A 25,739-nucleotide genomic window follows, 5' to 3' on the forward strand; every position below is an offset into this window, starting at 1 on the left:
GAGCACCCGATGGAGCTGTCGGTGTCTCTGTTCCTTGCACGAGTTGGACCAGATGGCCTTTAAAGGTCTTTTCCAACTCAAACGATTCTGTGATTCGATGAAGTTGCATCTTCTTGCTCTGTGTGCCCACGTGAAGCAAGAAAACAGCGTGGTGATGCATTGGCACAGCTGCCCAGGGAGTGGTGGGGTCACCATCCCAGCGGCTTTTGGAGATGTGGCACTGAGGGATGTGTCAGTGGGGGTAGTGGGATGGGTTGGGGCTGGGTTTGGGGACCTTTTCCAACCTTCATGATTCTGTGATCATCTGCCAATACACAGAATGATATGAGCATTCATTTTGCTTTTTCATTAAGGTGTGGGAAATAAAGCACAAACTCTCTTCTGACATCACCGTCTGCCAGATGCCTGTCCACTATTCTTCTGTCCTTTGTAAATTGGTGCACTGTGCACTGTGACATTTTGCACACATCTTGTAGCTCCTCGCCTTTTGTCTTCCAGTGTGTTAAAGCTGACTTTTTTTTTGTCCCTACCAAGTCGTTGCTATTTCTCTCAGAGAAGCAGCTCCCATCTTCACATTGGATGCTCTCTGCAGCTTGGCTGGTCGCTTTGTGTTCTATCAGACTATGGAAATCCTGCTGTTGAGCTGAAGGAACTGAAATTGTTGTTTAGAAAAGCAAATTGTCATTTGGAGCTGCCTGCTAGAAAAGCTGTTGGTCTGTGCTTGCAGGCGAGCTGCCAAAGATTTAAAAAAGAAAAATTGGATTTTATCCTCTTTTTTTTTTTCTTTCTGTTTTTAAGATGGTCAAAGCTGGCATGGAGAATGGTAGTTTTCTAAGAGGGGTTTTGTCTGCCCTAAGTAGCAAAAAAGAGCAAGCCTAATCCTGTTTTTCTTCTCAGGTCACCTTTTAAGCTCTGGGCTACATGAGCTTGCTCTTGAAAATAGTATTTCTTTCTTTCTGCCTCCTAGAGTACAAGGAAGGAGATGTCTTGCCCACTCAATTTGCTGCTTTAACAACTTCTTACCGTAGTTGCACGCGGTTGTTCCTCCTCCTGTGCTTTGGGAAGGTGACAACTGGGGACAGCTGTGCCCAGCAGGACGGTGAGTCCATGGGCACAGGGATGTTCCCCCTGGGTCCTGAGCTGTGCCAGCACCCAGGCAGCACTGCTGCTGCCTCTCATTGCTGCTGCTGCAATTCAGCACATTCAGGTTTGAGTACCTGCTGAACGCTCTGACCCCAGCAGCCATTTTTGTTCCACGCTGTCTGTATCCTGCACACAGCAGCGGCATGAGCTGCTCTGAATCACCTCCACGTATGTTTTTTGTCCGTGAACAGTTACCTTTCTGGTGTGGTGAGCTGACCCATCGCTGCTGCCGGCGCTCGGAGGAAGCGGCTGCAGGATGGTGATGATCTGAGAGCTGCACGGAGGCCATCTTTGCTTCTGCCATCCTTCAGGCTTTGAGATTTGGGTATTTTTTTCCCCCCCATGTCTGGGGACATTTTATCATCCTCCTCTTTCCCGTTCCGAGCAATTACCATTTATTTTATCTTCAAGCAGCAGCCTGTGGCAGTAAATTTTAGGAAATTCCTTCCCACCCTTTATTAAGCCCTACATAATGGCTTCCGCTACTCACTCATACGTTCATTAAGAAGAATTAAATGAGTGCTGGCGGCCATTAGCAGAGCATTTAATAACCTCTCCAAGGGAAGGTGCAGCAGATCGGAATAAATGAACGGGAGTGAAAACAAATGAAATAACTATACAGAAAACGTTCAACTAATTTGTTCTCAAAGAAAAAAAAAAACCTTATTTACACGAACGGAGCATTTTTACAGGTGCCACTTGGAGATGGTCCCCAATGCTGAGCTCCACAGGCATCAGTGTGCCTTGGCTGTGGGGTCTCTGGGAGGCTTTTTTAGGGTGAGAAAGGGCATTTTGGCATGTCCTGCCCTCTTCCTGAGCTGCTGGTGGCTCCTGGTGGCAGGCCGTGCCCTTCCTCGTGTCCTGATGGAGAACAACCAGGGGCTTAAGGTGATACCAGCTGCTGTCTCACCATTCCAATAGTGAAGGTGAGCACCAAAGAACACAGTGTGCACAGGTGGGATTTCCCACATGATGAGGGTAAGTGCAGTCAGCCTTGCTCAGTAACCTTTAGGGCTGGAGGACCTGGTAGTGCTGCAGGGTCTGAGCACGCTGCTTGATTCTCAACCTCAGACTGATGGGCAGTTGAAAAATAGATTATAGTAAACAGCAAGTGTGAGAACTTTACATAGCAGTGTTTATGGCTGGTGTTTAGTAAATGAAATGCTGCCAGCCTGAATGTGATTCCACCATCCCCTGGTTCAGAGGTGAAAATGTCTCTGTTCAGAAGTCACCCAGGTGCTGCAGGTGACAAGTTTTGGTTGAGATCTTGTGGTTGTTTTCATTTCATTTTTGCTGCAGTCATTCCTGCTCACACTGGAGGAGCTCAGCGAGTTGAGGACAATGACAGTAATTGCTGGTATTGAGCCGAAGATGCGGTTTAAGAATTTTACCTGGATCACTACGTTTGATTGATATTTTAATTTGTTTCTGGCAGGTGAGAGATAATGAGAATCAGCTTGCATTGGAGAATTCCTAATTTTGTTCACTGCCTACATAGGCTTCCTATTTTAAATTATTCATTATATTTAAAGAATCAACAGTATATGAAAAGAGCTAATCTGCACAAATGTGATGCGCTGCTAATACACCCTGAATGTCTTATTCTAGCCTCTGTGCCAGGTAAGAATTCAATTAATAGCTTTCAGGTGCGTTGCAAATAACAAAAGAGCGATGGTGCAGATGTTTGTTTTTAATGAACAAAAGTGTATACAAACGTGGATGTTTGCATTGCTTTTTAAATGGCCTAAATCTCCTTGCAGTGAGGGAGGGAGGGTTGGGAGGGGAGGATGTTGCCTGAGCTGATGGGTTTGGGATCTGTCAGATGCTGTGGGCAACGAAGTGTTATTGGAGCAGCAGCAGCCTGCAGCATAGCAGACGGGGCTGAGCTGCTGGTGGTGAGCTAAGGTGTTATTTGGGGTCTCTCCCCTGCTAGTAAGTAGCAGTGTTGGCAGTTGGTGCTGTTTTCTTGCCTGCCTGCAGTATTTTGCGGGTGGGCCCGAGCTTCTGAATGCAGGCAATAAAAGCTGCATTTTTAATAAAAGGGATATTAAAACCAAATAAAGAACAGCCTTGCTTCAGTATTTCCCTTTTTATTTTCCCCATAATTTTCACTGTGGCTTGAGCTGGAAGTGCTGGAGTTGGTTTTGCTCTACTTCAGTTATGCTGGAAGCTTTTGTCCCACGTTTGAGAAACTTGGTTAAAGGGACAACGTAAATTGCAAATGCTTGCCCTCATGCTAATAAAAGCTAAAAATTGTAATAATATCTTTATTGGTTTGAAACAATTCCCTGGCCCTTTCCTCCTCCCCAGTAATGTAAGCCATTCAGCACGCTGACATTTGATCTGGAGCCGAGGCAGCGTGGAGGCGAGCAGCAGCTTGCTAATGGATTTCTGATTGTTCTCCTGGTCCATTCCCATCTTGATGAATGGTGCAGTCGGCTCGTGCAGTCTGGGGAACTGATAAAAAACACTTTGCCCTCATGTTATTACGTTTCTCCAGGAGAGCAGAAAAGCAGATTTCCTTCGCTGTCCCGATGGCTTGCTATCCTGCTCAATTAGAGAGAGGTATAAAGAAGCAGCCTTCCTATTTGAGGCTGAAATTGGTTTTATGGCTTATATTAGGTCTGTCTTAGGTGGCTGATGTGGAATCCCTGCTTGCTCAGCTTGCTAACACTGCTTCCCTCTGAATGCTGCTGATGTTTTATGGCTGCTGGTGTAGGGCTTCTGGCGGGGCACAGAGCATGTGTTTGGGAGCAGGGTGGCTGCCTCCCACGTAAAGGCCCTTTTTGTGCCCCATCTCTATGTGTCGGGGTAATATGGAGCTGTTATGCAAGGATCTGTTAATGTCCCACAACTGTTAGTTTAGGAAATTGGTTTTTATGGGCTTGGGGTGCTTGTTCTAGGACTTGGGGATGCTAATGGGAAAGTCCAGGATTATCTTGTTGTTGCAGTTGTTGTGGGATAACAAACATCTTGACAGTAAAATAACAGTGTAGGAAAAAACTTAATCATAAGAACAGTTGGTTAAAATGTTTTTTCTCAACTTAATAATGGCATTTTCACCCTGATCACCATCCCTAACAACTTTATCCAGCTCTTTCATTCCCTTGATGAATTAACCTCATCCCCAGGACGCTGTGAGCTGTGAAAGTGTATTTCAGGCTTTGCAATTAAGGTATCTTGAGTTGTTTCTGATCTCTCAACATGACTAATGAGAGGGGCTGCATTGCAGCTCTCTCCATAGCTGCACTCCTGAATGTGCAGGCATTTCAGGGGCAAGACTTCAAGCACCCCGATAGCTGTTGGAGGGACAGCACAGCAGGGCATGACGGATCCAGGAGGTTCCTGGGTTGCATTGGTGATAACTTCCTTCTCCCTGTGATAGAGGAGCAAACAAAGGGAGGTGTTCTGCTGGACCTTGTACTGTACTGAGGGGCTTGTTGGGAATGGGAAAGTTGGAGGCAGCCCTGGCTGCAGTAACGATGGGATGGTGGAGTTCAGGATCCTTAGGGCAGGGAGAGGGGTGAAAGGCAAGCTTGCAGATCTGCTGTCTCCAAGGATGTGCATGGAAGAGTCTTGTGGCATGATGCTCCAGAGGGAGGGGGAGCTCCTGAGAGCTGGTTAATGCTCAGGAAACTCCTCCATCAAGCTCAGGAGTGGGCCATTCCTGCAGAGAAGTCAGGCAAAATGCAGCGAGTGGATGCGAAAGGAGCTCTTGACCACAAAAAGGAAGTGTGCAAGGGGGGGCAAGGAACCTGGGAGGAGTAGAGAGACATCGTCCATGCATGCAGCCCTAGTTTTTGTGGCTGAAAAGTTCAGGCTGTGCCTTTCTTTCCATCACAGTCTCATTATATTCCACAGCTACCTCTGTTGGCATTGTTCAGATAAACAGTATTAACTTGCAATAAACCCAAAGCCTGCATGCATAAACTGTGCTGTCTTTCTGTTGCACAGATAAATGGTATTGAGGTTGAGTCATCTCCATGCAGGCAGTTGCCTCTAGGGAGTGCCAGTGCACAATGGAGGGTCCGGCTGTGCTCAGTAGCTTTTCGGCAGCAGAATTTATGGGGCTCATCTTCTCGTGAGAAGAGCAGTGTTTACTCAGCAGATGCTGCCTTTTGGTGGGATTGGAAGGCATGTTCCTGTCACTGTAAGAAGCTTTTAGGCAAGCTCTTCATCTCGTCCTGGAAAGGAGAATGCCTGTTTATCTTCTCTTGCTGCTCATCACTTGCTCTGACCAGGATTCTTGTGCTCAGTTTTCCTATTCTCACAATCTTTCTGTCTCCGGTCGCTTCAGAAAATGCAAGCACAACTTCCCCAAATCCTGCATGGCCAGCAGATCGCTTCCAGAGGCCTCCGGTGTGGGACGCTGTGTGCTCATCACAAGATAGCTGGGTTGGGAGGTGACATGTGACACTGTGCCAGTGGCCAGCTGTCCCAGCTGGGGTCCTCTGTGCTCTTTTGTTTGACTCCTGACAACAGCCAGTTGAGTTTTTCAGCTGTAACAGTTACACCCCTGGCCTGAGGACAGAGTAATTCTAGATGTCTCTGTGGGCTTCCATTATATCTTCATTTACAGTGCAAAAAATGTAAAGAAATGTCATTCTTTTTCCTGTACGTCCATAACGTGTGGCTTAGTAACTGCTTGTGAGCCTTGTCTACTGCTTGAATTAGAGCCATTTGATATTTGCCTTTATTTGAATAGGTGCCAGCAATATGGCGTATTCAAATGTTTCCAAACTTTCCCCACGGCATCTTAAAGAGAAAATAATCGCTGTGCCAGAACTGCCAGGAATCTTTCTTACCATACGTGTTCTTTTCGTTGGTTACAGCCCTGCAGGAAGGCAGCGTTCAGGCACACATCCCTCTCTGCTCCCTGGGCTGGGCTGTCAGCATTAGGCCTCCGGCACTCCTGTTTATCCACGTGTGCCTTTGGAGAAGTTGAGGCGCAGCAGGTCGGTTTCTGCCTTTGTTCACCGCTCAGCAATTAGAAAATGATTTATGTCTTTGTTTCTGCTTTCAAATCCCTTCAGAAAATGACGGTATATTCTTAACCCAAGAGTTTCGGTTTTGAGACGTCAGCATAAGGCAGAAGCTGTTCTTCGTCTGCGTCAGTGCTGCCTTCAGTGCTGGGGCACTCTGCTGCTCACTGGGCCCTGTGGCTGTTACTTAATTTTAAGTGAATAATGAATTTCCCCATTCAAGCAGAGCTAGGTAAGCAGTACAGCGATGTACGTGCTAGGTCCTTGCTTGGGAGCAGCGATGTGACTGAAAATCAAATGCGGTGCTCAGGCTGTGGCCTCATTAATGCTGGAGAGCCCATCTGCCCCCTGCTAGCAGGTACTGGGATTCTATATAACCCCATCTACGTTCGTGTTGTGGGCATGGAATTAGTAATTGGCTTTATTGATTGGTTAATGGCTTGGTTCTCTGCTGTTGTACCTGGTGGAGATTAATTAAAAAAAGGAATGGGTGACGCTGTGACCTCGTTGTTAATCTGAGTGTGACTGGGCAGAAGTGAGTTGTGCACTGACATTGGTTTACAGCCTCTTCTAGATTCCCTTCCCTCTGCCCACTGGTCTGCGCCTGGCATTTTTTCCCAGCTTGACATAAATATTTGGCTAAGGCTAAAAGGATGAACAGAATTGCATGCTATCAGCAGAATTAGAGGAAAAGTAGTTGTGCCAATCACATCCCGCACTGGGCAAAGCAGAGACTCTCCTTAATGCATCTCATTGTGCTTGGCGTATGCTAAGCAGGATGGAGATGAAGTGGGTGGGGGTCATCGCCCACTGCACGGTTCCCAGGCCCGGGGAGAGCCCTGGTGCAGGCGCTGCAGGCTGCAATGAGCTGCACGTGGTGGTGTTGGAGCTGCACCGTGACCCCGGCGCGTTCCTGGGCTCATTCCTGGCATTGCTCAGCTGTCCGCCGCCCCTGGCCTGGCCGCCCCTGGCTGCTGCTGCTGCATGCAGGCTTTGGGCTGGTGGAACCTCACTGTGTGAAGGCGTTTCTCCTTGAGAGGGTGCAGCAACCTCTTCCAAAGTAATTTAAGCTAAAGAGAAAAAGAAATCAATAATGCTGGAGTAAGTGTCAGATAATGGGTTCTGCGTCTCCGTGTGATCTTGGGGTTGCAGTGAAATGCTGAACGGGTCAGACTCTTGCCGTGGGTTGTCTTCCAGGGTGATGATCAGTCTGAGAACAGCTGTTTGTGTGAGGCGTAATTAAAGTTTAATTGGGGATGTCCATTAGGAGGTTAGTACACCGGGAGAAAATAAAAATGAAAACAAACATGAAGTTTTCAATAGGAGAATTTAAAGAAGAAGAAATGGCAGCTGAGATAATGTGGGTGTGAGGCAGGAGCGGGAGGATGGCTGAGGATGTGCTCTGGAACCAAAGGACGTTAGGAGAGGTGGGTTTTGGGGTCAGATCTTGGGAGTACAACAGCCTGAATTTCTCTAGGACAGGAAAGGAGAGGAGCTGAAGAACATCAGGCTGTGAATTTGAGGAGCCAGGAAGCATAAGGGAGAGGTTTTGGGTTGGCAGGTTTTGGGTTGAGGTGTGAGTGCAGATGGCAGGAGGTGTGCTGGGGTGAGGGGAGCAGCGGTGTGCCGGGGAGCAGTGCTTGGAGGATGTGTTAGCACTTGTGCCCCCAACAAGTGTCAGTGAGTGCTGGATTACAGCAAAATGCCTTTTCTCCAGAATATCATTGTTCATCTCTAAGTGTCAGTGCTGTGTTTGCAGCCTTTGCTTTTGTCATGTCAGAGTTTCATGGGGCTTTATGTCGAGCATGTTTGTGGTGGCCCAGGGGAGGTAAATTGCTCTCTGAGTAGTTGTGCTCTGCTTGGTGAGAGCAAAACAGCAAAACCCCACAGATCAAGGCCCCCTCCAAGCAGTCCAAAGGCACTCCTGAGCTCTGTTTTTCCTGCTGGAACCGAAGGCTGGGGAATGCTCAGCGCCCCATTCCTTATCTTCCCTCTGGCTTGGCTGAGCTGAGGCATTGAGAAGTGCGGTGCCCTGTCCTTGGCTGCATGGGAAGTCAGTCCGTACCGGGGCCAACTAAGGCTGGCGGTCATGGAGTCATTAAGGATGGAAAGTCACTGTGCATTGCCTGCCGTGTTTTACCCTTCACATTCCAGCCAAAAGGAAGATACTTCCTTAAACAAAATATGTAGGCAGGCTCTATTTAAAAAACCCCTGGTGCTTCCTTTCTTTTGAATTGCACGCTGAATTATGTTTGAAAATTCTGCTGCTGAAAAGTGGAAAATTGCACGTTAAGGGTTTCCACTGAATTTTCTAATGGTGAACATCAGTTTGTGCATTTGGGCTCATTAACAGAGTTGCTTCAAACTCTGAATGGAGGGAAGTGCCTTTTGCCAAGAACGTGGGCATGTCTGAAGGACAGGTTTGGTATCCATGGATGGTGCTTGGAGCAGAGTCCTGGGGGCTGCAGACACGTGAGGCTGTGTGCTGGCAATGAGTTTCCTCTCTGGGTGACCCCAGTGAGTCCTCAGACCTCTGCACATCCCTCAGCCCAACTGGGAAACCTGAGGCAGCAGCAGAAGCCTTGCTGGGAGCCAGGAGCCTGCAGCCACTGAGTTATTCTGGGGATTGGGAAACGAAGTCAGTCCTGAATTAGCATCAGGGAGAGAGCGCACGGATTGTTTTGTAGAATTATTTTCTCCTTAAATATCCCAAACTGCGTTAATGGGGCTGAGTTTGAGTGGGTGAAGTGATTTGTGCCATCCTACCCTACAGCAAAGGAAAAAAAATATACGTACTTGCAGTTTTCCTTTTTGTCAGACTGCTTACAGAGCCTGTGGAAATTGAGTTAATCAATATTTCTATTAGACACGTGCTCGGGCCCCATGCCACAAGCACTCATTTTTAAACCCTTCAATCTTGTATCATTTATGGAGATTGTATTGTCAGAAATAGTGCCGTAAATAATTTATTTTGCTGCCAGAGCTTTTCTAAAGGTCCCTGGGCACGACGCAAGATTTCCTCCAGGAGCTGTAAAGCTTCCAGCTCCACTTGCTATGGCAAAGGGATTTTTTTTTGAGAGAGAGAGATGAGGAGGCTGGTGGAAATGATTGGTTATTTCAGGAGTGGCTGGCAGCTGTTTCCTTCGCATTGCTATTGTAATCTAGAACAGAGCAATTAGTAAGTGAAATTATTCCCATGCTCCATGGTCTGTGTGGAACAAGAGGAGGTTCCCAGCAGTCACAGCTGCCTGCAGCCTGGGATGTGATGGAGGGACGTGCCCTGTGTGCGTGGCTTGGGGCAAATACGCACAGGGATCCTCTTCTCTGTGGGCACTGCTGCAAGGGATGCTCCTTGGGGGCACTGTGGGCATCCCTATAGGTGACGTCCTTTGAGGTCAATACCGTGTCCTTAGGAGGCACTGTGGGAACTGCCATAGGTGATGTCCTCTGGGGGTACTGATGGAGCTCCTCCCATCGTGGTGTGCAGCTTCTCAAAGGCTGACAACTTTGCTGATTGAGGAGAGATCCCTATAGAGCTGAATAAACACTGGCTCTGGACTGGGAGGCAGGCAAGAAAGTCTCTGTTTCCAATTGACTCCTCAGAGTTCCAGCTGGTCAGCAGCAGCCCTGACCCATACAGGTTGGCTGTGGCTGGCATCGATCTTACTGACTCCTTGAAACATTCCTCCCCTTCAGTTACACATAGAGAAATACATTAAGACTATAAGTAACTGAAGAGAGGAACTGCAGCAACAGCTCTGTTGTTGCATTGCAGATGGCCATTTCCAGGTATGGGATGTAACCCACAGATCTGTGCTCCCTAAGGAGATGGGACTGCCCATGGCAGCTGGGGAACCCCTGCCCTGGGGAGATGCTGGTGCCTCTGCTGACAGCTCCGTGTGCTGACAGGCAGAGCCTGCTGAATAGATAAAGCATCAAAAGATGTTTTCTGTAGATGTGTTCCAAAAGATGGCGTTTTTTAGTGCTTTGGGAAAATGTTAAGTTTAAGAGTTAAAAAAAAAACACAACAACAAACACAGCAGATCGTTTTGGATGTCAAACATCGCGTTTTGACTCCTGCTGTACGTTAAAGCAGGAGGCTGTGACTCCTCAAAACAAGCTGCATCCTCCCTTTGCCCCTCCAGCACGCCTCTGGCTGCTGTTTCATAGGAAACACTGCCTTCAGACTTTGTTGTCAATGATTCTCCTGCTTCTAAGGAAAGGATCAGAAATCCAATTTATTTGTTTATATGCTGAAAGAACAGCCCTCCCAGGAGCTGAAGTTTCCTCCTCAAAGAATGTTTGCCTTCCCTCTGTTTTGTTGCACTCTGGCCATTCGTAGCACTGCCGCGTGGTGACAGCCTTACCAAGTAAACCACTGCTGGCAGCAGGGCTTGGGCTCACTGCCTGCACTGTGCTCCCCTCTGCACACCTCTGTGTAGGCAGGGAGTTGTTTCTAAGCACTGCCTTTCTGCCTTACAGCTGTAAACAGGTAATTCTTTTGCCAGCTTGCTCTGAGTGTCATATCGTCAGCTCCCCTTAAATCACCGCTTGGAACATCAGGTGCTGGTGGAACTGCTTTGTGGAGTAACAAAAGGAGCCTGCTGACAGCCTCCTGCTGCTGGAGCATTGCTCAGAGGGGCTGTCACCCAGGGGGACACCTACCCACACATTCTCAAGCTCCCCCAGGCTGCTCCTGTACCGTTCCCTGCTCCCTGCGGAGATGCACAAAGGCGCTCCAGGTGTCAGGAAGGCTTCCACTGATCCGGTTTTGGCAGCGAGCTCATGAGCTGACTGTTCTCCAAATGAATAAAATTCATTTTAAGCAAATTTCCTGTGGGCCACCTCTCTGTCCATCAGGCAGTTGCTCTGTACCAATGACTTGTGAAGGGCAACAGCAGTAGCACCCCAGTTTCTCATGCCGGCACAGCAGCTGGGCTTGGGCCGTGCCTGCCTGCTGCCAGGCTCTATGGCTGTCCCATTCCCACTCCACATCTCCTTCCCTGCCCTCCCCAGCCATTCATACAGCTCTCGCTGGGACTTCAGAGCTTTCTGTTCACAGCCTGATTTCAGTGTCCTAGCACAGTGCAGAGCTGATATTCTCTGCATTCTCTATCTAAAGTTAAAGAGTAAAAAAGGATGAGAACTCTGTGTCTTTGTGAAACGCTATGTTGGCCGTTATCTGGGTTTCAAACATGTTTTCTAATGAAGTACAGCAAGTACAATTACTCTATCAAAGACCAGTTTCAGTCTGTGTTGTGGAGGTGCTGCAGTTTACTTTGTAGTTCTTCTTTGCCATTTGCCCACTGTGATCAAGGGAAGCTGATGCTAATGTTTGAATGGATTGCTCTGAGCTCACAAAAGCTGCATCTCGCAATGCATCCATCACCTTGGAGAACCTGCATTTTGAGAAGAGGCTGATCACTGCCACGTTTGTGGTGAGATTTATTTTGGCCATCAAAATTGGATGCATTTATCTTCAACGTGGCTTCTGTTTATTGCATGCTTAATCCTTTAATTCCACTGTATTTTATCTTCCATTTTCACTCAACTCCAGTAAAATTCTCCCAGAATGTCAGAGCGGAAGAAACAAAAAAGAGCAGCTCGCTCTTTTTTGTGCTCCTGCACAGCAACACACTGGCTTTTGAAACATTTATGAACCCGTCTAGTATTGAGTTATTTTAGTGGATTTCGTGCTGCTGGTGTCAGGAGACCCTTTCTGGTAGATACAGTCCTGGAGCAAATCGGCAATCTCAAGAATTCGAGATCAATTTGCTGGTGTTCTGAAGTCTTGCGAGCTACAAACAGCGTGATAATTTGTGTTATGTTCAATTCATTGCAGAGCTGCACAGCGCATGATGAAGTCAAAACACTGCTGCTTTTTGTTTTTAGAATATGCAGCAGTATCCCAGGGTTGTAGGAAGGACAAGAAGAATACCAAGCAAAACCAAGAGCTTCTTCTGGAACCATCCAGTTGAACAGGTTTGTTGGAGACAACAGATGCTGATTTAACACCTGCTCATGAAAGACTTAAAGTACAGATTTCACACTGGCTGGTCTTCTGAGCCCACGTGGGGAAGGATAGCAGGATGCCATTTTTTTTTTTTGCTTTCTTCCTTTTTGTTGCACTCCGTGACACACTGATTGTGCAGTGCTGGGCAGTTCCCAGCTGGCCGTGGCAGGGAAGCTGCTTGCTGTGGCCGTGCTGCTGACGTTGCCTGGCACGAGCAGCTGCCAGGTGAGTGGATGTTGAGCTGCAGTTGTGGAGGGAGTGGAAATAATGTGGCCTGAGACATGTGTATGTAATTTGTTCAGATGATTCAAGCGAGAGCCATGGCAACTGAGATAAACAGAGGAAAAGATACTGGAAAACCGGCAGCAGCTTTGTTTTAATGGCACGGCCCTTATTGCAGACAGCTCAGATGTTTACTATGAGAGCTCCGTCCTCCTGCGTCTTCCTCCCACCGCCCCCATCGCTGTGCATGCACTGAGTCATGAGATCTGATGGCTTCTTGGGGTAAAGCACTGCAGGCCAAATTCCACAGCTTCTACTGGAGCAAAAAAGCCATTGACTGTCTTCTGATGCGGATTGCAGAATTCCTCTCCTTTTTTTCATGGAATCGTGGCTTTGAAGGGACCTTAAAAATCACTCAGTTCCAACCACCTCTGGCAGACCAGGCTGCCCAGGGCCCCATCCAGCCTGGCCTTGGGCATCTCCAGGGGATGGGCACCCACAGCTTCTCTGGGCAGCAGTGCCAGGGCCTCACCGCCCTCTGATTCACCTTAGGTAAAATAATAATACTAACAAAAGCACATCGTACTTGGGTTGCTTATGGCTCAAATGTACTTTCTGCAAGCATCACAGGTTTTTGGCTAGGTGGGAAGGCTGAGCATGGGACAAGCTTCTGCATAAGATAAAGCTGTTGGGCAAATCTCAAGGTCGTGTCTGACGTGGGAAGAATAGAATGGAGAAGGTCACTGCCACGCTTCAAATGTGAAGGTAGAGATTGGTGCTGTATGGCTGTAAAACAACCAACGCTTCTGCCCAGAGAGGTGGTGGAGTCCCCATCCCCGTAGGAATTGTGGAACCATAGGGATGTGGCACCAGGGGACGTGTCAGTGGGGTGGGCTGGGGTTGGGCCTCTTTTCCATTGGAGTTGTGTAACGTGTGCAGTTGGGTGCACTCATCCCAAATCCCACCCCCGGGGGGATGTGGTGGTGACTCACCTCCGTGACTCATAATTCCTGACACTTTGCTAATCGCTGTCCTCCCTGCCTCCTTGCTTCCTGGGCTGCAAATCCACTCCAATGGGAAGGAGCATGCTTGCAAGCAGTCACAAAGCTGGCTGCTTTCCTACAGCAATGCGTTCAGCCTGCTGCAGGGTTACGTCTTTGTGGCCCCTTGCTTATTTTCTCTGTTGCTTTAGAAGTGAACAACTAGACTGAGAAATTTAGAAAAAGGCTTCTCAATTTCGTCATTCCAAGATCCTGCAAATACCAATAAAAAATTAAATCCCAATAGTTATATGTAATCATATATACAAAATAATAATAGTCGTACATAATCCACACAGTATTCTTACTCAAATGCATTTTTTGTAATGTTTGGTTCGGTATAAAACTGCCAGTGTCCATACAGAGAATGCTAAGGATGTGCTGCATATGCTTTTTATTTTTTTTTGTATGACTGACAATAAGAATTAAAGCTTGCTTTGCAGATAACCCCCCAGTCATCGTTGTGACCTCTTGGTTCACAAACCAGTGAAGCCTTCCTCTGTTGCTTGCTTGTAGGAGAGAAGTACAAGCAGGTTTGTGCCAGACATTTATCTTAACCTGGCTTGAGGAGGGTAAGAAGGCTGTAGGAAGGACACCTTCTGGAAGTTTTGATTAGTGGTGTTAGTGCTGCTGACAAAATGAGGCATTCTCACCTTTCTCTGATTTTTTTATTTTCCACTTCATTGTTCAGTTCTACATCTTCTTGTCACTCCCTGCTCTCTTGTTGCAGTGACATCTCACAGAGCAGACAGACGTGGGAAGCTGCAAGCAGAAAAAATGTTTCAGCTGCCTTTCCTATCAGACAGCAAAGCCAAGTCAGGAGCCCAGCATTTGTTTTGCTGTTGCTACCATCCTTGTAAGGAGCATAGGTATAGTACAATATACTGATGATACAGTATCCAGTATTAGATACAGATGCTAGCACAGTACAAGGTCTGTCTTGTGTGCAGCCATTGGAGGAGCAAGAAAAGCTGAGTGAAGGGATTCGTAAGGATTAGGGAGTTTAAGCTCTAGACATGGAAGAAACCTTCCAGTCTCATGTTTTCACTGCACCTTTCCTCTCAGTGACTGCTCAGCTCTTTGTGCAGTATCCATCTGTTGGCACAAGCGCTCCCAGAACATTTTTCCTCTTTAACTTCCCAGATTTGTTGCAGGTAGAACCAGGGAACTGGGGACCAGTGTGGAGAAGCTGGGGCAGATGCTGTGTTTTCAGGGCGTTTCGAGAGGTTGCAGCCCGAGGGTGGAGATGGATACCCAATGGCACGAGGGGACAGCAAGGTGACACAGGCAGTGCTGAGCTGGCTGGGCTGCAGGAGAGGCGGGCCAGCACTGCTGGGTGTGCAGTCAGCAGGGAACTATTTTCCACTGGATCTCAGGGTGGAAACTTGAGCATTCCTAGAAGTATTGCCTAGGAATGACAGTAGTGGTGATTAATACATTTCCAATCAGAAAAGAAACTGAAGCTTGCTCCCTGCTTCACAGGGATGATGGCTGTGCAGTGAGAACACCTGATTTATAGGGATCTTTAGTGGTCAGTTTGTGACTGGAAACGCTTGGAGCCTGTTTTGAAGCTGAGCAGAAGAGCATGCTTGCGTCATCCTGAAAATGCAGTGAGTCAGTGGGGTCCTGAGGGAGCTGTAACGGCTCAAACAGAAACTTGGAAAAGGAAATGGGGACGGATTTAAAGTTGCAGCATTGGAGATTGCTGCTTGGTTCAGGGATGTTTTGCGTGCACGGAAGGCGCTGGTGGTGAAGGGGTTCGTGGAGGGCTCTGCTGCTGTAAATACAAGCGAAGCTTTATAGCAGTGATCCACCCGAGGCAGGGTGTGGAGCTGGAGGAGGGCGTTCAGCTAGCTCTGCTTGCCATTATACTCAGAATTTTGGTATTCAGGGAATCTCCATGAATTCCTCATTTCTGTGCATGTTTTGGTACGTTAACGAATAACTTACTGGGAGGGGCAGGAAGGAATGCAGGGGGCAGCCCCTGGCACAGCCACCGCTCACTGCCACCGCTGCCAGCATCCTCATGTGGGGGATCCTGCAGTCAGGGGCTGCCCTGCAGCCGTGCTGTGTGCCCGAGAGGAGCCCATCCCAGGAAGGAACCCCGCTGTGTGGGGGTTGTGGGGTGCAGGCGGTGGGAGCTCTCACTGCTCCTGGCGCCGTCAGCACTGGAGGTTTTGCTGCTTGGGCCCCTCATGCAAGAAGGACATCGAGGCCCTGGAGCACTAAGAAGAGCAACGGAGCTGTGAAGGGTCTGGAGCACAAGTCTGATGGAAGTGAACCGGGATAGGTCAGCATGGAGAAGAGGCCCTGGGGAGACCTCACTGCTCCCTACAGTCCCTGGCAGGAGCTTGTGGTGAGGTGTGGTTGGCCTCTGCTCCTCAGTAACAGCAATAGGACGAGAGGTGATGGACTCACTTGTGCTGAGTGTTGGTTATTAGGGAATGTTTCTTCTCCAGAAGAGCAGTGATGCACTGCACAGGTTGCACAGGGAATGGTGGGGTCACAAATCCCATCCCTGGAGGTGTCCCAGAGCCGTGGGGATGTGGCACTGAGAGCTGTGTCAGTGGGCACAGTGGGGTGGTTGGGGTTGGAGGATCATAGAGGTCATCTCCAACCTCAATCAGATTCTGTGATTCTGTCCTTGGAATGTCTTCTGTTCTTCTTGCAGGTGAAATAACACAAATCTGTTGTGATGCTGTTGGTGGTTTGATTTGAAAACTTCGTGATGCTAACCACTGTGGTGTCTGGGGGCCTCCAAACCACAGATGAGTTTATCTTTGTATTTCTGGAGGGGAAAAAAATATCCGCAGAGGGACAGAACAGTGAAATTAAGATAAGGTTTTGGGCTTCATAAACTCTCTGTTGGATCCCTAATATATATGTTTCTTTTTTTTTTTTTTTTGCTCATTTACAAAACATCTTGTTATACAAAGCAAAGCGAGACCATTCTTCCTGGTTAGAGATGGTAGGAAATATTAAAAAAAACCTTGAAGAAATGCCTCCTATGGACCAGGCACACCACTTACAGCAGCTGTCCCTCGTTTTGCTCTGCATAACTAAATGAAAACTCGTCCTGCTCTCAGTTCTTCCCCTGGCAATGTCTGTAAGGGGGCTCCTCAGCCAGCAGTCGCATCCCCTCCACCTGCTGCCTCTCCCTGGGAATGCCCATTCCTTGAGTCTGCTTCCACTGGGTGGTATTATTGATCAGTGCATTCCTCTGTGTCTGTGGGCTGTTTTGACGCTTCATCATCAAGAATATAAAAATGTTTTGTGACTGTGATGTACACACGCTCCAGCGTTATGGTTTAGCTTTAGCTCTCTTGCTGTAGCTAATATTCAGGCCACGAGAACTTCATTAGTTCATTGTGATTGAAGAACAGTCTGCTTCTCAGCAATGCTTATGCAAATTAATGACTCATATCTTCAGAGTTGAATTTAAATATCTATAAAATTTTAGAGTTAGGCGAGTAATTGCATTACCATTTTGCAACTTGTGAAAGATTTTTTTTTTACTCCTAAGGCGTATTTCAGGCCTGTGACCTCATTCCCATAAAGCAAAGCTATTTCGTTACATCATAGCTGGGCAATTTGACTTTTGATAGCTGCTATTTGCATTTATGTTGAATCCATTAAATATTTGTCTGCTTAAAAAGCTGCCAGGCATGAAACATGTTGGCATGTAAATGCTTGAAAAAAAATATTTAAAATGAAAAAGCTATTTTGGGGGGCCTTTTTGCTGGCAGTTCTGTTGAAAACAAAAGAATTGTAGTTTTCCCTTCCATTATCACCATCCGCTTGGCTTCTAGAAAAAAAAAAGGATTTTTTTTTTTTTTTGCCTTTGCAGCTGCAATATTTGATTACAGTCTGACTTCACAGTGATGCACTCGGAAATATTTCTGCAGCTAATTGGAGTTTATCAGACCTGCGGTGGGTGACCAAGGCCGTACCCGGATGGCGCGTTGCCGTGGGCAGGTTCCTCTGTGTGGCACACTGCCCTCTTTGTGCACTGGTACCAGCTCATGGTTCGCTGTCTGACCAAGTGCTCAGTACCCAGGATCTCCTGCCATTCCTTTGGCTCCGATTAAAGCAGACTTTGAGATAAGCTGGATGAGGGCTGTGCGAATCCTTTGGGGTGGGAGGGGATCAGCATGTGTTTGAAACAGTGCCAGGTGTCTGTTTGCAGATTTCGTGTAAATGTTGAACGTTTGAGCTTCGCACCACGGAATCACAGAATGGCTCTGGTTGGAAGGGACCTGGAAGATCATCCAGTTCCAGCCTCTTGCCGTGAGCTGGTTGCCCCCGTGTTCTTGTTTGTTATCGCTAGCAATGGCCAACCATCTTTGAATCCTCCTGTATTCCACCACTAAAACCCCATGCTGAAACAGGTAAAAACACACTTTTATCACTGTTACAACTCCCAATCACCCTTTTCCCTTCCTCAAATCTTTCTATCACCTCCTTCCTGCCAGCAAGCCGCGTGGAAGAAGCATCCCTTGGGATCCAGTGCATCCGCCCGGCTGGCTCCGAGTGACGCAGCTGGGGAGGAGCCGCCTGCAGCCCTGTGCCATGGAGCTTCCTTGGGGCACAGCTCTGACTGCAGCCTTCCCTTAGCACCCAGGGCTCTGGAGCTGCGGGGTTAATTTGTTGGTAACACCTCTCTGCCACTGATTGATCGCATTCAAGAAAAAAAACAAAGGGATAATAGCCCAAATGCTGTAAAATGGCTAGTTTCGTACAGTCAGCCTCAGATGGCGTTTGACCCTTAATACAGATGGTTTCACTTAATGGATTTTGTTCAAACAATCCCTGTTCCTGGAAGTGGTTTCAGGATGGGCTGTTCCTCAGTGCCGTTCATGTTTGCTTTTTCTTGCGATGCTACAAGAGGCTGGAGGAGGGCACCTCCAGAAAACGCAGTTGCTGCTAATGGGCTCTGCTGGAAGCTTTAGTCTGTTCCAGTTATTGCGTTGCAGGTTTGGTGACTCCTCGCAGGTTTCTCACTGAAGTGGTTTGGGGCACGTTGTGCTGCAGAACTCGCTGAATTTCACTTGTTCTGCTCTGTTGGAGACCCGGGGGAGCCCCTGCACCTTGATGTGGAGCAGCCAGGTGTGAGATCCAAGCTCCTCCTGTTTCCCCAGGGAGGAGCTCCTGGGTGTTCTGACATGGGAAACTTTTCTCTTTCTCCTGGATGCCAATGAAGCATTCCTCTGTGAGTCTGGGGAAGCCTGTCTGGGAGCTGGGCCCTGCTGTGTGGTGGGTGGTTTGTCCTGAAGGCAAGTGGCACCAGGATCTTTGACACTTGGAGAAAGTGGAGGCACAAACAGGCTGTTAGCTTTGCCTGCAGTTACAGGGAAATCTGTGGGAATACAGCTGTGGTGTGTCTACTCCATGAGTGTATGTTTAAGCTGAATGGATAATTTTCCCTTAATTTTTTTTCCTAAAACATTTTTCATCTTAAAAGCCAGATCAAGTTTGAGGGTTTGACACCAAGCAAAAGCGAACCAAGCTATTATCAGCTCATTGCAAAACGATAACCTGCTAATCCTCCCAGCAGCGTGGTGACATCCTTTATCCAGAGCTCCAGGTGTAATTACAAGATGAGAGCTCACATAATCTGGAGGGCTTTTCCTCTCTGTGTTTCTGGATCTGATAACTGCAGCACTGCACAGCTGAGCATCCCTGTGCAGTACGCTGTCTCGCACATACGCTATGGGCGACGCGTTGCCTTCGTTCCCTCTCAACACCAGAGCTGCTGCAGATTTCTTGTCTGTTTCTTCCCCCAAACCTCCTCCTGCTTTGAGATTAAGTTTAAGAGAGGCTCTGCTGACACCCTAACTAACATGCACATCGCCAGCGGATTAGGGAACACTGCAGCTCTTTCACCCTCTGCAAATCCCCAGGCTGTGTTCCAGAAGCAGGACTCGCACAGGCTGAGCTGAACTGAGTAGGGAGGAATTGGGGCCGTGTGGCCCACCAGAGCCCAGCTGACCTGCTCCTCTCATTCCCACCTCTGGTTGGCTCAGGATAGCATCCCTGCTCCCGCAGTCACTGAGTCATAAAAGACCTCTCAGATCCCCAAGTCCAACCCAGCCCACCCCACCGTGCCCACTGCTACATCCCTCAGTGCCACATCCCCACAGCTCTGGGACACATCTGGAGACGGTGACCCCAGCACTTCTGGGCAGCTGTGCCAGAGCAGCACTGCTCCTTCTGAGATGAAAATTTACCTAATATCCAACCTGAACCTCCCTTGGCATGGAGCAGGTTGGAAGCTCGCAGGATGGCAACCTGCTATTCAGTTGGACTTGTGCACTTTTATTTTCTATCTGGTATTTGGGCAGAAAGTATCTACAGCCTTTCTTCATGGCAGCAGCTGTAAACCTCAGCCCACATGTGATGTATCTGTTCTGTGAATGGTTCTGATGAGAAGCAGACGGGTAGGGGAAGGAGGGAGTGAACAGAAAGGAATTTTGACTGGCTCAAAACGTGTGGATAAGGCAGAATTTGGGGTTATGGCTGATCAGGAGCACGGATCCCATTTTTTATGCCATCTTTCATTGCTGTCCTGCATAACTCTTGTACCTGAATAAGCAGAAAATGGGGAGGCATTCTAGAATCTCATGCCATTTTCTAAGTCAGTGTAAATATGACAAGTATTACATCCTACACATACGGAGGAAACTCATTCAGAAAGGATTTAAATTAAGCACTTCTGCACTGATGAAGCCTGCTTTGGGTTTTTGCTTTGTTTTCATGGTGCAGCCTGGAGGGACTGTTACCTCTCTTCAAAAGAAGAAAACCCAAAAAAAGCCTCAAATTAAAATGCTTCTTTGGATGTTGTCTTTTAATGTCTGGGAATTAACAACAGCGTTTCAAACAGCTGTGAGGATTCAGCAGCAGGCCTCGTGCTGCACCGCACCCCATTACACACAGCAGTGCCTGAAAATGGATGCTTCTCTTCCTGCAGCTGGAGCCGGAGGTGTGTACATGTCTGCGTTTGCTTTTCTCCATGGTGAGATAGCTCAGTTCTGGCTGGAGCCCGAGCCTGTTGGCCCCCACGTTCACCAGAGAACAGAACACTCCTGCCTTTACGTCACGGCCCCAGCACGGCTCTTCCAGCTCCTTGTGTTGTGTCCTGACAGTGCAGTGCTGGGCTGGTTGGGGATCGCTGCTGTGGGCACTGCTAATTAACTGGAAGCTTTTCCTTCTTGGTAGTGTATATTTAATTTCTTACACTGGGAATAATTAGTGCTGTGGAGCACCGGGTATTTCACCTATAAACCTAAGGAAGGTCCAGGGTAGCTGAAAGTGGATAAGCACTAACTGAAGTCATTGTAGATGGGGGTGGTTTTTCTGTTTTCTTTTTTTAAGCACTTCAGTTTTCTCCAAAAATATATCCTCCTGTGAATGAATTGGCTGAAACTCGAATGCCTGATTGGAAGGCACTGTCTTACTAAAATAACACTGACAATACTTAATAGCAGTTATACGAATGATTAAAAGTACTCTCAGGAAGCATGTCTTGTGATCCCATGAAGGCTTTTATCAGTGGACGCTGATGCTTTTCAGAACCTAACTCTTATCTCTGGACAGTGATAGGCGCTTTGTTCCTATGTGTGTTACATGAAATTTTCTCCATTTTCTTCATTTTTGCTGAATGCTGCCAGCAGCAGAGCAGGGCAGGGAGCCTAGGGCTTCTTGCAGGTTCTGCAGTCCTGCCCTGAAATGGGGCTGAGAAGCGAGCCCTGCTCAGGGCCAGCTTGTTGCTCGCTGCTGTGGGACCTCGTTACACACTGACATTCAGAGCAGTGGAGTTGGACTGATGCTGGGACTGACGGATACCCCCTACATGAGCTGTGCCCCGAGCTCTGTGCAGCACCCCGAGGTGCTTCATCGGCTCCAGTAACGGCCATTCAGTCCTGTCCCTCCCCACCCACACCTCCTCTGGTTCTATGAAAAGGTCCCTGATGTTGGCCAGAGCTAATGCGTTCAGTGCAGGCTGGTTCCTGCTGCTTGAATGGAAGGTTTGGAGTCACAACAACACACGTGTCCGCGGTGCTGCTCGCTGCCCCAAGGCAGCACGGGGGAATATTGCCTCCTCCCCGCCCTCCTGGGCCTGCCGAGCCTAAGGCACTGCAGCGCTCAGAGAGCTTGTTTTCTTTTCTTCCTCTCCCCTTCCACCCCCTCCTCATGTGTAACTTGATCTCCAAGGCCTGGTCTTCTGCCTTGGCAGATTTTTCAGCTCTTGAGTGGAAGGAATTAACTGCTTAGGTGCTGGCAGAGCAGAGCAGAGCAGAGCAGGCTGTGCTGGTCCTCCCGGCCGCTCAGGGCAACGTGCTGGTGTTGCACGAGGTACCCGTGAAGTCAGCAGCTTTGAACACCTCGGTTTAACCTCTGCTTTTATTTTTTTGTTTGCATTTCCATGTATTTTCATTAAATAAATTAAATATTAAAAAAAAAAAAAAAAAAAGGAAATGCTCCCACTCAAATTCTGAGTCAGGATTTGGCAAAGAAACTGCAAAAAATTTGTTTTCTGATATTTTGCAAGCATGCATCTTTTCTGGCTCTGAGCTGGCTTTAAGTCCTCTGCTCTGGGCTGGCAGAAGATGCTGAATGTGGTCATGCTGCTAAGCTCCTGTCCTCTGCCCACCACAGCAGCTCTCCCTGCCTGCTCCCTCTCTCACCCTTGCAATGAGCTGACCAGGTGATGAAAGTTCACAGCAGTCACAATTAGGTGCTTTGTGTTGTTCCGTGTCTTTCAGGTAAGCCTCTGTTTTTTCAGCTCTGAGAGCTGCAAGGTACCTCCTTCTCTTTCATTGCCTGCAGATGTTTTAAAAAGCTTTTAATGGAAGAGACCAAAAACTTTCAGTGGTTTATAAAGAGCCCCTTTGGACTTGGTTTAATCTCACAGGCTTCAAATGCCAATGAGACAGGCAGCTTTCTGGGAGCTCACAGCTCTTCTTGCACGGTCTCCCAAAGGCAGCCCCTCTGCAGGGATTCAGCAGTGCCCTCTGCCTTGGAGCTACCTTAAAAAGGGGGATTCTGCCCTGCTGCTTGCAAGGAATTTCAAATAGCTGCACGTCTCTGTAATCCCACCTCTTCTCAGCGAGTCCTCGGTCCTGAAGATTGCAAATAACAAACATCTGTTAAATCAAGGAGCAAAACCAACAAATGCACATGCTGTATTGCAAAACCTTTGTTGTCTGGTTGGTGCAAGCAATGAGCTCCTTGCAACCTGCTGGGTTTGTTTCTTCCCAGGTGCCAGAGGCAATAAATGGTGTCTCACTGTATGGGCAGAGCTCTGGGCTCTTGGTTCTCAGCTGGCTGAGTGAATGAGGAGGGAAGAGTCTTTGCATTCAGGTGTTGACCTGAATGACCTTTGTTTGATAGGTTTGTGATGGAGGGCTGCTGGGGGGTAGGAGAGGGAATACCTGCCCTAGAGAGATCATAGTGAGAGGGTTTTGGTTTTAATGTGCTATTTTAACTAGCAGTGATATATGCTCTTGTAAACATGCCAGCTGAGCTTTGAGAAGAGCTTTAAATGGAGGTAGAGTAATGGCCTCCATAAGCATTCCAAACAGGGACTGAAGAAGGAAAGGCAGAGATGTCAGCACAAAAAGCAAGAGGAGAACAGCAGCGGCATTCGTGCAGAGCACTGCTGGGGGGAGTCAGACCACTGAAGGCACAAAGGTTTGTGGCACAGAGCAGAAAGCAGCCTGAGCCTGTCCTTGTGTATCCACTGCTGCTGTCAGATCCTGACTGATTCCTCCTGATCCCCGAAAAAGCATCAGCCAGAGATCTTTCAGCGTCCTGGTCGCTCCTCCTTGTGTGTGAGCAAACGTGGGAAGTCTTAGTGAGCTCATGCAGTCACTCTATGTGCAACCACAGACAGGGGCTGTTCTCACCCTCACCTGTGATGTGGTGGGTATTGCTAATAAAGCATGGGCGTCACTGCCTGTCTGTGCACTGCTGTCACTGATGAGGAAGCAGCGGCCGTCTGGGTGTGTTGGAAGAAGTGATGTTGTCCCTTGGATTCCAGAGTATCTAAGAGTAGATGGAGAAGTGTAGTGGTGGGAGATCTGAGAACCCAAAGGGAAAGTAAGATCTGTCAGACGAAGTGGAGCACCCTTGGGAAAACTGGCAATATTGCATTTGCTGTCAGATAAAAACCCAGCTTTTGTACAGCTGGGTCTGTAGCACACACTGTGTCATTCATATATTTCAACACAGGTTTCTTTGATCATTTCCATATACTCATATATTTATAATCAGGTAATGGCGTTAGAATGTGTCATGTGGCTGTGGGATTTCAGAATAGAGAGTGACCCATGAACGCTCAAAATTACAAATAACCTTCGTACTGGATAAGAATAATGCATCTTACAAATGATGTGAATCAGTTATTTGTTGCTCTGTGCATCCACAGACAGCAGAGTGCTTTACAGCCTATGTTCAGTTCCTTTACAGCTGTGGGGAAATTCTCAGCTGCAGTTACAGAAGAGCTAGATAAGGCACAGGTAATCCGTAATGGTAAGGAATATTGCTCTTTTCCTCGTTGTCTCCTTTGCTCTTTTCCTTTGCCCATGTTTTGGGCTCCAATTCAAGTGACTTCAAGTTGAATGCACCTATGAAAAAATCCCCAGCATTTGGACCTTCCAACTCCATCATCTTTCTGTGCTTCAGAAGAGAGTTTTAAAATGAAGCTCTGCTTTTAAACGGGCGACGAGCACTCAAGCTGTTTTTAATGGTATCACAAGAAAATTGGCTCCAGCTGTTAGTGGGGTGGGACCACGCCAAAACTCACTTTCTGCTCATGGAGCCCAGACCTTTCACTGCTGCTGTCATGTGCGTGGTTGTGATCGCTCACTTGGAGAAAGCTGTCCTCAAATGTTGCATAGCTTTAAGAACAGGATGAATAAAATAATCTCTTAGAAGAAGCTCAGACATTAAAGCAGTTGGCTAAAGAGGCTTACGCTCTTGTATGAGCATAAACAATAAGGGCTGATGGTGTACTGGGTTGCATTAGCAAGAACATAGCCAGCAGGTCGAAAAGAGTGATTATTTCCCTCTTTATAGCTGGCAAAGCCACATCTGCAGGGCTGTGTTCTGTTCCCTCCTTGTACCAGGAGATGTCAAAGCAGTGCAGATCGGGGCCGCCAGGCTTCCTGGCGACAGGTGATGCTTGGGACTGAGCTGCCTGTGTCAAAGGGAATTGAAAGGAAAGGAGAGGGAAGGCATCACGCTCTGAATGGCAAAGCAAAACTGTTCTGCCATTCTGCAGCAGGGAGACCGAGTTGAAGATTGCGTCAGTCACTCCATAGTCCAGAAGTCTGCACGCTTTTCATGATAGATTTTACTCTAAGATGCGTATACAACAAACATAAGAGGGATTAATAGATGTCAGCCCTAAGAGTAGCAGCGTTTGTGTGACACTGCCAATGTGGCTTTTATTTCTGTATCGCCAGCTAATTTCATGGCATGCAGTAAGTGCAGAGAGTGCTTGCTCTGAAGCATTTACAGTCTGGCTTGCCATGACACAAATGAGGAAGTGCAGACGGATGAAGTTTGTAGCAGAGGGACCACACAAGCTTGTCTGTGTGGAACAATAAAGGAAATTAATTTTAGGGTTTATCTACAGAGGAAATTATCCCAGGATAGCTCTTTGTGCTCGGCTCTCTGAGTGGAAGCATTGCTCCAATAGTGAGGTTCTTCTGCAAGTGGGTTAATTTAATTTGAAACGAGGCATTCTTCTTCTGGAATACCAGCCCCAGGAGTTCACCAGGAGAGTAATCCGCCTTCATTCTGCTGGCACTGATGTATGAACCCTAATTATGTTGACTGGGTGCTGCTGCCTCCGTACTTCCAGGGGAATTTTATGGGAATTCCACGCTCCTGCAGCTGGGGCTGAACTTGAGGCAGGATGGGGATGCTCGTCATATGCAGACATTGCGTGCATGATGCCAGGTCTGCTCTTCAAATGTTGCTTCACCCTGGTTCCCTGAGCATGATGTGGGCCTCAGCACAGAATGGCCAACTCAGCTTTTATTTCTCCCACTTCTGCACCAGCTTTTTGTCTCAGTGCTTTCTGAAGCTAGGTGAGCAGGGAGCAAGTGGGGGGGTCGTCAGTTTCCTTTGAGCCTCTTTTGCTTCCATAGGATGGAAACCCTCCTCTAGGAGTGGAGGGAGGAAGAGAAGGCCTGGGGATGGCATCATGGTCCCCAGTGTACATGCAGCCAGGTGGAGCACCAGCTGCACCTTGACTCTTCCCGTGGTTGTCTGAATTCCAGGAAGCTGAGATTCTCTCTTCCCTGCTTTGTCAGATGGGAATGTCCATGTTAT

At 47.9% G+C, this 25,739-nt stretch overlaps 1 protein-coding gene across 2 annotated transcripts in view; it reads left to right on the forward strand.

Moving 5' to 3' along the window:
• The window catches only part of ABL1 (ABL proto-oncogene 1, non-receptor tyrosine kinase), a 65,959-nt gene that overhangs the window by 9,709 nt on the left and 30,511 nt on the right, over positions 1 to 25,739 (forward strand). The window lies entirely within an intron of this gene.

The sequence above is a fragment of the Meleagris gallopavo genome, chromosome 19, assembly GCF_905368555.1.
Source record: "Meleagris gallopavo chromosome 19, MGAL_WU_HG_1.1, whole genome shotgun sequence".
NCBI lineage: Eukaryota > Metazoa > Chordata > Aves > Galliformes > Phasianidae > Meleagris > Meleagris gallopavo.